The sequence below is a fragment of the Taudactylus pleione genome, unplaced genomic scaffold, assembly GCF_031769625.1.
Source record: "Taudactylus pleione unplaced genomic scaffold, aTauple2 ptg000967l, whole genome shotgun sequence".
Classification (NCBI taxonomy): Eukaryota; Metazoa; Chordata; class Amphibia; order Anura; family Myobatrachidae; genus Taudactylus; species Taudactylus pleione.
This window is the reverse complement of record NW_028285368.1, coordinates 13,135,001-13,145,000: the sequence shown is the minus strand read 5'-3', so window position 1 is coordinate 13,145,000 and position 10,000 is coordinate 13,135,001. Positions and strand designations below refer to the sequence as shown.

The following is a 10,000-nucleotide window of genomic DNA, read 5'->3' as shown; positions in this document are numbered from 1 at the left end:
GGATGGGAGACTACCTAGGAATCCCAGGTTCTGTAGGTAATTTTATACTGCCATAACATTCTTTTCTATTACATTTTACATTTAATTTTTTCAACTTATAAATGAATTTACTTGGGTAAAGAAGTAAAAGAGGTCTAAAGTTAATGTTTTTGAGCACCTACAGCCAAACCACACTGGACATGCCCAATCTCGTCTGATCTTGGAAGCTATGCAGTGTTGGGCCTGGTTAGTACTTGGATGGGAGACCACCTGGGAATACCAGGAGCTGTAGGTAATTTTATACTGCCAAAACATTCTTTTCTATTACATTTTACATTTAATTTTTCAATTTATCATTGAATTTACTTGAGTTAAGAAGTAAAAGAGGTCTAAAGTTAATACTTTTGAGCACCTACAGCCAATCCACACTGGACATGCCCCATCTCGTCTTATTTTTGAAGCTATGCAGTGTTGGGCATGGTCAGTATTTGGATGGGAGACCACCTGGGAAAACCAGCTGCAAAAGGTAATTTTATACTGCCATAACATTCTTTTCTATTACATTTTACATTTAATTTTTTCAACTTATCAATGAATTTACTTGAGTTAAGAAGTAATAGAGGTCTAAAGTTAATGCTTTTGAGCACCTACAGCCAAACCACACTGGACATGCCCAATCTCGTCTGATCTTGGAAGCTATGCAGTGTTGGGACTGGTTAGTACTTGGATGGGAGACTACCTAGGAATCCCAGGTGCTGTAGGTAATTTTATACTGCCATAACATTCTTTTCTATTACATTTTACATTTAATTTTTTCAAATTATCAATGAATTTACTTGTGTTAAGAAGTAAAAGCGGTCTAAATTTAACGCTTTTGGGCACCTACATCCAAACCACAGTGGACATGCCCAATCTCGTCTGATCTTGGAAGCTATGCAGTGTTGGGCCTGGTTAGTACTTGGATGGGAGACCACCTGGGAATACCTGGAGCTGTAGGTAATTTTATACTGCCATAACATTCTTTTCTATTACATTTTACATTTAATTTTTTCAAATTATCAATGAATTTACTTGTGTTAAGAAGTAAAAGCGGTCTAAATTTAACGCTTTTGGGCACCTACATCCAAACCACAGTGGACATGCCCAATCTCGTCTGATCTTGGAAGCTATGCAGTGTTGGGCCTGGTTAGTACTTGGATGGGAGACCACCTGGGAATACCTGGAGCTGTAGGTAATTTTATACTGCCATAACATTATTTTCTATTACATTTTACATTTAATTTTTTCAATTTATCAATGAATTTACTTGAGTTAAGAAGTAAAAGAGGTCTAAAGTTAATGGTTTTGAGCACCTACAGCCAAACCACACTGGACATGCCCAATCTCGTCTGTACTTGGAAGCTATGCAGTGTTGGGCCTGGTTAGTACTCGGAGGGGAGACCACCAGGGATTACCAGGTGCTATAGGTAATTTTATACTGCCATAACATTCTTTTCTATTACATTTTAAATTTAATTTTTTCAACTTATCAATGAATTTACTTGAGTTAAGAAGTAATTGAGGTCTAAAGTTAATGTTTTAGAACACCTACAGCCAAACCACACTGGACATGCCCAATCTCGTCTGATCTTGGAAGCTATGCAGTGTTGGGTCTGGTTAGTACTTGGATGAGAGACCACCTGGGAATCCCAGGAGCTGTAGGTAATTTTATACTGCCATAACATTCTTTTCTATTACATTTTACATTTAATTTTTCAACTTATCATTGAATGTACTTGAGTTAAGAAGTAAAAGAGGTCTAAAGTTAATACTTTTGAGCACCTACAGCCTATCCACACTGGACATGCCCCATCTTGTCTTATCTTGGTAGCTATGCAGTGTTGGGCATGGTCAGTACTTGGATGGGAGACCACCTGGGAAAACCAGCTGCAGTAGTTAATTTTATACTGCCATAACATTCTTTTCTATTACATTTTACATTTAATTTTTTCAACTTATCAATGAATTTACTTGAGTTAAGAAGTAAAAGTGGTCTAAATTTAACGCTTTTGAGCACCTACATCCAAACCACAGTTGACATGCCCAATCTCATCTGATCTTGGAAGCTATACAGTGTTGGGCCTGGTTAGTACTTGGATGGGAGACCACCTGGGAATACCTGGAGCTGTAGGTAATTTTATACTGCCATAACATTCTTTTCTATTACATTTTACATTTAATTTTTTCAACTTATCAATGAATTTACTTGAGTTAAGAAGTAATAGAGGTCTAAATTTAATGCTTTTGAGCACCTACAGCCAAACCACACTGGACATGCCCAATCTCGTCTGATCTTGGAAGCTATGCAGTGTTGGGCCTCATTTGTACTTGGATGGGAGACAACCTGGGAATACCAGGTGCTGTAGGTAATTTTAGACAACCAAAACATTCTTTTCTATTACATTTACATTTCATTTTTTCAACTTATCAATGAATTTACTTGAGTTAAGAAGTAAAAGAGGTCTAAAGTTAATGTTTTTGAGCACCTACAGCCAAACCACACTGGACATGCCCAATCTCGTCTGATCTTGGAAGCTATGCAGTGTTGGGCCTGGTTAGTACTTGGATGGGAGACCACCTGGGAATACCAGGTGCTGTAGGTAATTTTATACTGCCATAACATTCTTTTCTATTACATTTTACATTTCATTTTTCAACTTATCATTGAATTTACTTGAGTTAAGATGTAAAAGAGGTCTAAAGTTAATGTTTTTGAGCACCTACAGCCAAACCACACTGGACATGCCCAATCTCGTCTTAACTTGGAAGCTATGCAGTGTTGGGCCTGGTTAGTACTTGGATGGGAGACCACCTGGGATTACCAGGTGCTGAAGGTAATTTTATAGTGCCATAACATTCTTTTCTATTATATTTTAAATTTAATTTTTTCAACTTATCAATGAATTTACTTGAGTTAAGAAGTAATACAGGTCTAAAGTTAATGTTTTTGAGCACCTACAGCAAAACCACACTGGACATGCCCAATCTCGTCTGATCTTGGAAGCTATGCAGTGTTGGGACTGGTTTGTACTTGGATGGGAGACTACCTAGGAATCCCAGGTTCTTTAGTTAATTTTATACTGCCATAACATTCTTTTCTATTACATTTTACATTTAATTTTTTCAACTTATAAATGAATTTACTTGGGTAAAGAAGTAAAAGAGGTCTAAAGTTAATGTTTTTGAGCACCTACAGCCAAACCACACTGGACATGCCCAATCTCATCTGATCTTGGAAGCTATGCAGTGTTGGGCCTGGTTAGTACTTGGATGGGAAACCACCTGGGAATACCAGGAGCTGTAGGTAATTTTATACTGCCAAAACATTCTTTTCTATTACATTTTACATTTAATTTTTCAATTTATCATTGAATTTACTTGAGTTAAGAAGTAAAAGAGGTCTAAAGTATATACTTTTGAGCACCTACAGCCAATCCACACTGGACATGCCCCATCTTGTCTTATCTTTGAAGCTATGCAGTGTTGGGCATGGTCAGTACTTGGATGGGAGACCACCTGGGAAAACCAGCTGCAGTAGGTAATTTTATACTGCCATAACATTCTTTTCTATTACATTTTACATTTAATTTTTTCAACTTATCAATGAATTTACTTGAGTTAAGAAGTAATAGAGGTCTAAAGTTAATGCTTTTGAGCACCTACAGCCAAACCACACTGGACATGCCCAATCTCATCTGATCTTGGTAGCTATGCAGTGTTGTGCCTGGTCAGTACTTTGATGGGAGACCACCTGGGAAAACCAGGTGCAGTAGGTAATTTTATACTGCCATAACATTCTTTTCTATTACATTTTACATTTAATTTTTTCAACTTATCAATGAATTTACTTGAGTTAAGAAGTAATACAGGTCTAAAGTTAATACTTTTGAGCACCTACAGCCAATCCACACTGGACATGCCCAATCTCGTCTTATCTTGGTAGCTATGCAGTGTTGGGCCTCGTCAACACTTGGATGGGAGACCACCTGGGAAAACCAGGTGCAGTAGGTAATTTTATACTCCCATAACATTCTTTTCTATTACATTTTACATTTAATTTTTTCAACTTATCAATTAATTTACTTGAGTTAAGAAGTAATACAGGTCTAAAGTTAATGTTTTTGAGCACCTGCAGCCAAACCACACTGGACATGCCCAATCTCGTCTGATCTTGGAAGCTATGCAGTGTTGGGACTGGTTAGTACTTGGATGGGTGACTACCTAGGAATCCCAGAAGCTGTAGGTAATTTTAAACTGCCGTAACATTCTTTTCTATTACATTTTACATTTAATTTTTTCAACTTATCAATGAATTTACTTGTGTTAAGAAGTAAAAGCGGTCTAAATTTAATGCTTTTGAGCACCTACAGCCAAACCACAGTGGACATGCCCAATCTCGTCTGATCTTGGAAGCTATGCAGTGTTGGGCCTGGTAAATACTTGGATGGGAGACCTCCTGGGAATACCAGGAGCTGTAGGTAATTTTATACTGCCAGAACATTCTTTTTATTACATTTTACATTTAATTTTTTCAACTTAACAATGAATTTACTTGAGTTAAGAAGTAATAGAGGTCTAAATTTAATGCTTTTGAGCACCTACAGCCAAACCACACTGGACATGCCCAATCTCGTCTTCTCTTGGTAGCTATGCAGTGTTGGGTATGGTCAGAACTTGGATGGGAGACCACCTGGGAAAACCAGGTGCAGTAGGTAATTTTATACTGCCATAACATTCTTTTCTATTACATTTTACATTTAATTTTTTCAACTTATCAATGAATTTACTTGAGTTAAGAAGTAATAGAGGTCTAAATTTAATGCTTTTGAGCACCTACAGCCAAACCACACTGGACATGCCCAATCTCGTCTGATCTTGGAAACTATGCAGTGTTGGGCCTGGTTTGTACTTGGATGGGAGACCACCTGGGAATACCAGGTGCTGTAGGTAATTTTAGACAGCCAAAACATTGTTTTCTATTACATTTTACATTTAATTTTTTCAACTTATCAATGAATTTACTTGAGTTAAGAAGTAATAGAGGTCTAAATTTAATGCTTTTGAGCACCTACAGCCAAACCACACTGGACATGCCCAATCTCGTCTGATCTTGGAAACTATGCAGTGTTGGGCATGGTTTGTACTTGGATGGGAGACCACCTGGGAGTACCAGGTGCTGTAGGTAATTTTAGACAGCCAGAACATTCTTTTCTATTACATTTTACATTTAATTTTTTCAACTTATCAATGAATTTACTTGAGTTAAGAAGTAATAGAGGTCTAAATTTAATGCTTTTGAGCACCTACAGCCAAACCACACTGGACATGCCCAATCTCGTCTGATCTTGGAAACTATGCAGTGTTGGGCTTGGTTTGTACTTGGATGGGAGACCACCTGGGAATACCTGGTGCTGTAGGTAATTTTAGACAGCCAAAACATTGTTTTCTATTACATTCTACATTTCATTTTTTAAACTTATCAATGAATTTACTTGAGTTAAGAAGTAAAAGAGGTCTAAAGTTAATGGTTTTGAGCACCTACAGCCAAACCAGTCTAGACATGCCCAATCTCGTCTGATCTTGGAAGCTATGCAGTGTTGGGCCTGGTTAGTACTTGGATGGGAGACCACCTGGAAATACTAGGTGCTGTAGGTAATTTTATACTGCCATAATATTCTTTTCTATTACATTTTACATTTCATTTTTCAACTTATCATTGAATTTACTTGAGTTAAGAAGTAAAAGAGGTCTAAACTTAATGTTTTTGAGCACCTACAGGAAAACCACACTGGACATGCCCAATCTCGTCTGAACTTGGAAGCTAGGCAGTGTTGGGCCTGGTTAGTACTTGGATGGGAGACCACCTGGGATTACCAGGTGCTGTAGGTAATTTTATACTGCCATAACATTCTTTTCTATTACATTTTAAATTTAATTTTTTCAACTTATCAATGAATTTACTTGAGTTAAGAAGTAATAGAGGTCTAAAGTTAATATTTTTGAGCACCTACAGCCAAACCACACTGGACATGCCCAATCTCGTCTGATCTTGGAAGCTATGCAGTGTTGGGCCTGGTTAGTACTTGGATGTGAGACCACCTGGGAATACCAGGAGCTGTAGGTAATTTTATACTGCCATAACATTCTTTTCTATTAAATTTTACATTTAATTTTTCAATTTATCATTGAATTTACTTGAGTTAAGAAGTAAAAGAGGTCTAAAGTTAATACTTTTGAGCACCTACAGCCAATCCACACTGGACATGCCCAATCTCATCTTATCTTGGTAGCTATGCAGTGTTGGGTATGGTCAGAACTTGGATGGGAGACCACCTGGGAAAACCAGGTGCAGTAGGTAATTTTATACTGCCATAACTTTCTTTTCTATTACATTTTACATTACATTTTTTCAACTTAGCAATGAATTTACTTGAGTTAAGAAGTAAAAGATGTCTAAAGTTAATATTTTTCAGCACCTATAGCCCAACCACACTGGACATGGCCAATGTCGTTTGATCTTGGAAGCTATGCAGTGTTGGGCATGGTCAGTACTTGGATGGGAGACCACCTGGGAATACCAGGAGCTGTAGGTAATTTTATACTGCCAGAACATTCATTTCTATTACATTTTACATTTAATTTTTTCAACTTATCAATGAATTTACTTGAGTTAAGAAGTAAAAGAGGTCTAAAGTTAATTGTTTTGAGCACCTACAGCCAAACCACACTAGACATGCCCAATCTCGTCTGATCTTGGAAGCTATGCAGTGTTGGGCCTGGTTAGTACTTGGATGGGAGACCACCTGGGAATACTAGGTGCTGTAGGTAATTTTATACTGCCATAACATTCTTTTCTATTACATTTTACATTTCATTTTTCAACTTTTCATTGAATTTACTTGAATTAAGAAGTAAAAGAGGTCTAAAGTTAATGTTTTTGAGCACCTACAGCCAAACCACACTGGACATGCCCAATCTCGTCTTATCTTGGTAGCTATGCAGTGTTGGGCCTCGTCAACACTTGGATGGGAGACCACCTGGGAAAACCAGGTGCAGTAGGTAATTTTATACTCCCATAACATTCTTTTCTATTACATTTTACATTTAATTTTTTCAACTTATCAATTAATTTACTTGAGTTAAGAAGTAATACAGGTCTAAAGTTAATGTTTTTGAGCACCTACAGCCAAACCACACTGGACATGCCCAATCTCGTCTGATCTTGGAAGCTATGCAGTGTTGGGACTGGTTAGTACTTGGATGGGTGACTACCTAGGAATCCCAGGTGCTGTAGGTAATTTTAAACAGCCATAACATTCTTTTCTATTACATTTTACATTTAATTTTTTCAACTTATCAATGAATTTACTTGTGTTAAGAAGTAAAAGCGGTCTAAATTTAATGCTTTTGAGCACCTACAGCCAAACCACAGTGGACATGCCCAATCTCGTCTGATCTTGGAAGCTATGCAGTGTTGGGCCTGGTAAGTACTTGGATGGGAGACCACCTGGGAATACCAGGAGCTGTAGGTAATTTTATACTGCCAGAACATTCTTTTCTATTACATTTTACATTTAATTTTTTCAACTTAACAATGAATTTACTTGAGTTAAGAAGTAATAGAGGTCTAAATTTAATGCTTTTGAGCACTTACAGCCAAACCACACTGGACATGCCCAATCTCGTCTTATCTTGGTAGCTCTGCAGTGTTGGGTATGGTCAGAACTTGGATGGGAGACCACCTTGGAAAACCAGGTGCAGTAGGTAATTTTATACTGCCATAACATTCTTTTCTATTACATTTTACATTACATTTTTTCAACTTAGCAATGAATTTACTTGAGTTAAGAAGAAAAAGATATCTAAAGTTAATATTTTTCAGCACCTAAACCCAAACCACACTGGACATGGCCAATGTCATTTGATCTTGGAAGCTATGCAGTGTTGGGCATGGTCAGTACTTGGATGGGAGACCACCTGGGAATACCAGGAGCTGTAGGTAATTTTATACTGCCAGAACATTCTTTTCTATTACATTTTACATTTAATTTTTTCAACTTATCAATGAATTTACTTGAGTTAAGAAGTAAAAGAGGTCTAAAGTTAATGGTTTTGAGCACCTACAGCCAAACCAGTCTAGACATGCCCAATCTCGTCTGATCTTGGAAGCTATGCAGTGTTGGGCCTGGTTAGTACTTGGATGGGAGACCACCTGGAAATACTAGGTGCTGTAGGTAATTTTATACTGCCATAATATTCTTTTCTATTACATTTTACATTTCATTTTTCAACTTATCATTGAATTTACTTGAGTTAAGAAGTAAAAGAGGTCTAAACTTAATGTTTTTGAGCACCTACAGCAAAACCACACTGGACATGCCCAATCTCGTCTGAACTTGGAAGCTAGGCCGTGTTGGGCCTGGTTAGTACTTGGATGGGAGACCACCTGGGATTACCAGGTGCTGTAGGTAATTTTATACTGCCATAACATTCTTTTCTATTACATTTTAAATTTAATTTTTTCAACTTATCAATGAATTTACTTGAGTTAAGAAGTAATAGAGGTCTAAAGTTAATATTTTTGAGCACCTACAGCCAAACCACACTGGACATGCCCAATCTCGTCTGATCTTGGAAGCTATGCAGTGTTGGGCCTGGTTAGTACTTGGATGTGAGACCACCTGGGAATACCAGGAGCTGTAGGTAATTTTATACTGCCATAACATTCTTTTCTATTAAATTTTACATTTAATTTTTCAATTTATCATTGAATTTACTTGAGTTAAGAAGTAAAAGAGGTCTAAAGTTAATACTTTTGAGCACCTACAGCCAATCCACACTGGACATGCCCAATCTCATCTTATCTTGGTAGCTATGCAGTGTTGGGTATGGTCAGAACTTGGATGGGAGACCACCTGGGAAAACCAGGTGCGGTAGGTAATTTTATACTGCCATAACTTTCTTTTCTATTACATTTTACATTACATTTTTTCAACTTAGCAATGAATTTACTTGAGTTAAGAAGTAAAAGATGTCTAAAGTTAATATTTTTCAGCACCTATAGCCCAACCACACTGGACATGGCCAATGTCGTTTGATCTTGGAAGCTATGCAGTGTTGGGCATGGTCAGTACTTGGATGGGAGACCACCTGGGAATACCAGGAGCTGTAGGTAATTTTATACTGCCAGAACATTCATTTCTATTACATTTTACATTTAATTTTTTCAACTTATCAATGAATTTACTTGAGTTAAGAAGTTAAAGAGGTCTAAATTTAATGCTTTTGAGCACCTACAGCCAAACCACACTGGACATGCCCAATCTCGTCTGATCTTGGAAGCTATGCAGTGTTGGGCCTGGTTTGTACTTGGATCGGAGACCACCTGGGAATACCAGGTGCTGTAGGTAATTTTAGACAGCCAAAACATTCTTTTCTATTACATTCTACATTTCATTTTTTCAACTTATCAATGAATTTACTTGAGTTAAGAAGTAAAAGAGGTCTAAAGTTAATTGTTTTGAGCACCTACAGCCAAACCACACTAGACATGCCCAATCTCGTCTGATCTTGGAAGCTATGCAGTGTTGGGCCTGGTTAGTACTTGGATGGGAGACCACCTGGGAATACTAGGTGCTGTAGGTAATTTTATACTGCCATAACATTCTTTTCTATTACATTTTACATTTCATTTTTCAACTTTTCATTGAATTTACTTGAATTAAGAAGTAAAAGAGGTCTAAAGTTAATGTTTTTGAGCACCTACAGCCAAACCACACTGGACATGCCCAATCTCGTCTTATCTTGGTAGCTATGCAGTGTTGGGCCTCGTCAACACTTGGATGGGAGACCACCTGGGAAAACCAGGTGCAGTAGGTAATTTTATACTCCCATAACATTCTTTTCTATTACATTTTACATTTAATTTTTTCAACTTATCAATTAATTTACTTGAGTTAAGAAGTAATACAGGTCTAAAGTT

At 37.3% G+C, this 10,000-nt stretch overlaps 1 non-coding gene and 27 pseudogenes across 1 annotated transcript; all 28 read left to right on the top strand.

Annotated features, from left to right (window-relative positions):
• Positions 1 to 155: 155 nt before the first annotated feature.
• LOC148472594 (5S ribosomal RNA) lies at positions 156 to 274 on the top strand (annotated as a pseudogene).
• Positions 275 to 624: 350 nt separating this feature from the next.
• Positions 625 to 743, top strand: LOC148472593 (5S ribosomal RNA; annotated as a pseudogene).
• A 116-nt stretch (positions 744 to 859) lies between these two features.
• Positions 860 to 978, top strand: LOC148472592 (5S ribosomal RNA; annotated as a pseudogene).
• Positions 979 to 1,094: 116 nt separating this feature from the next.
• On the top strand, positions 1,095 to 1,213 carry LOC148472591 (5S ribosomal RNA; annotated as a pseudogene).
• A 116-nt stretch (positions 1,214 to 1,329) lies between these two features.
• On the top strand, positions 1,330 to 1,448 carry LOC148472590 (5S ribosomal RNA; annotated as a pseudogene).
• A 116-nt stretch (positions 1,449 to 1,564) lies between these two features.
• Positions 1,565 to 1,683, top strand: LOC148472589 (5S ribosomal RNA; annotated as a pseudogene).
• A 350-nt stretch (positions 1,684 to 2,033) lies between these two features.
• On the top strand, positions 2,034 to 2,152 carry LOC148472588 (5S ribosomal RNA; annotated as a pseudogene).
• Positions 2,153 to 2,268: 116 nt separating this feature from the next.
• On the top strand, positions 2,269 to 2,387 carry LOC148472587 (5S ribosomal RNA; annotated as a pseudogene).
• Positions 2,388 to 2,502: 115 nt separating this feature from the next.
• LOC148472586 (5S ribosomal RNA) lies at positions 2,503 to 2,621 on the top strand. Its single transcript, XR_015873310.1, has one exon. It is a non-coding gene; the product is annotated as a 5S ribosomal RNA (ribosomal RNA).
• Positions 2,622 to 2,736: 115 nt separating this feature from the next.
• Positions 2,737 to 2,855, top strand: LOC148472585 (5S ribosomal RNA; annotated as a pseudogene).
• A 351-nt stretch (positions 2,856 to 3,206) lies between these two features.
• On the top strand, positions 3,207 to 3,325 carry LOC148472584 (5S ribosomal RNA; annotated as a pseudogene).
• Positions 3,326 to 3,675: 350 nt separating this feature from the next.
• On the top strand, positions 3,676 to 3,794 carry LOC148472583 (5S ribosomal RNA; annotated as a pseudogene).
• Positions 3,795 to 4,145: 351 nt separating this feature from the next.
• On the top strand, positions 4,146 to 4,264 carry LOC148472582 (5S ribosomal RNA; annotated as a pseudogene).
• A 116-nt stretch (positions 4,265 to 4,380) lies between these two features.
• On the top strand, positions 4,381 to 4,499 carry LOC148472581 (5S ribosomal RNA; annotated as a pseudogene).
• A 350-nt stretch (positions 4,500 to 4,849) lies between these two features.
• Positions 4,850 to 4,968, top strand: LOC148472580 (5S ribosomal RNA; annotated as a pseudogene).
• Positions 4,969 to 5,084: 116 nt separating this feature from the next.
• Positions 5,085 to 5,203, top strand: LOC148472579 (5S ribosomal RNA; annotated as a pseudogene).
• Positions 5,204 to 5,319: 116 nt separating this feature from the next.
• Positions 5,320 to 5,438, top strand: LOC148472578 (5S ribosomal RNA; annotated as a pseudogene).
• Positions 5,439 to 5,554: 116 nt separating this feature from the next.
• On the top strand, positions 5,555 to 5,673 carry LOC148472577 (5S ribosomal RNA; annotated as a pseudogene).
• A 115-nt stretch (positions 5,674 to 5,788) lies between these two features.
• LOC148472576 (5S ribosomal RNA) lies at positions 5,789 to 5,907 on the top strand (annotated as a pseudogene).
• A 116-nt stretch (positions 5,908 to 6,023) lies between these two features.
• On the top strand, positions 6,024 to 6,142 carry LOC148472575 (5S ribosomal RNA; annotated as a pseudogene).
• Positions 6,143 to 6,727: 585 nt separating this feature from the next.
• On the top strand, positions 6,728 to 6,846 carry LOC148472574 (5S ribosomal RNA; annotated as a pseudogene).
• A 350-nt stretch (positions 6,847 to 7,196) lies between these two features.
• Positions 7,197 to 7,315, top strand: LOC148472573 (5S ribosomal RNA; annotated as a pseudogene).
• Positions 7,316 to 7,431: 116 nt separating this feature from the next.
• Positions 7,432 to 7,550, top strand: LOC148472572 (5S ribosomal RNA; annotated as a pseudogene).
• Positions 7,551 to 8,136: 586 nt separating this feature from the next.
• LOC148472571 (5S ribosomal RNA) lies at positions 8,137 to 8,255 on the top strand (annotated as a pseudogene).
• Positions 8,256 to 8,370: 115 nt separating this feature from the next.
• Positions 8,371 to 8,489, top strand: LOC148472570 (5S ribosomal RNA; annotated as a pseudogene).
• Positions 8,490 to 8,605: 116 nt separating this feature from the next.
• Positions 8,606 to 8,724, top strand: LOC148472569 (5S ribosomal RNA; annotated as a pseudogene).
• A 585-nt stretch (positions 8,725 to 9,309) lies between these two features.
• LOC148472568 (5S ribosomal RNA) lies at positions 9,310 to 9,428 on the top strand (annotated as a pseudogene).
• A 116-nt stretch (positions 9,429 to 9,544) lies between these two features.
• On the top strand, positions 9,545 to 9,663 carry LOC148472567 (5S ribosomal RNA; annotated as a pseudogene).
• The last annotated feature ends 337 nt before the right edge of the window (positions 9,664 to 10,000 follow it).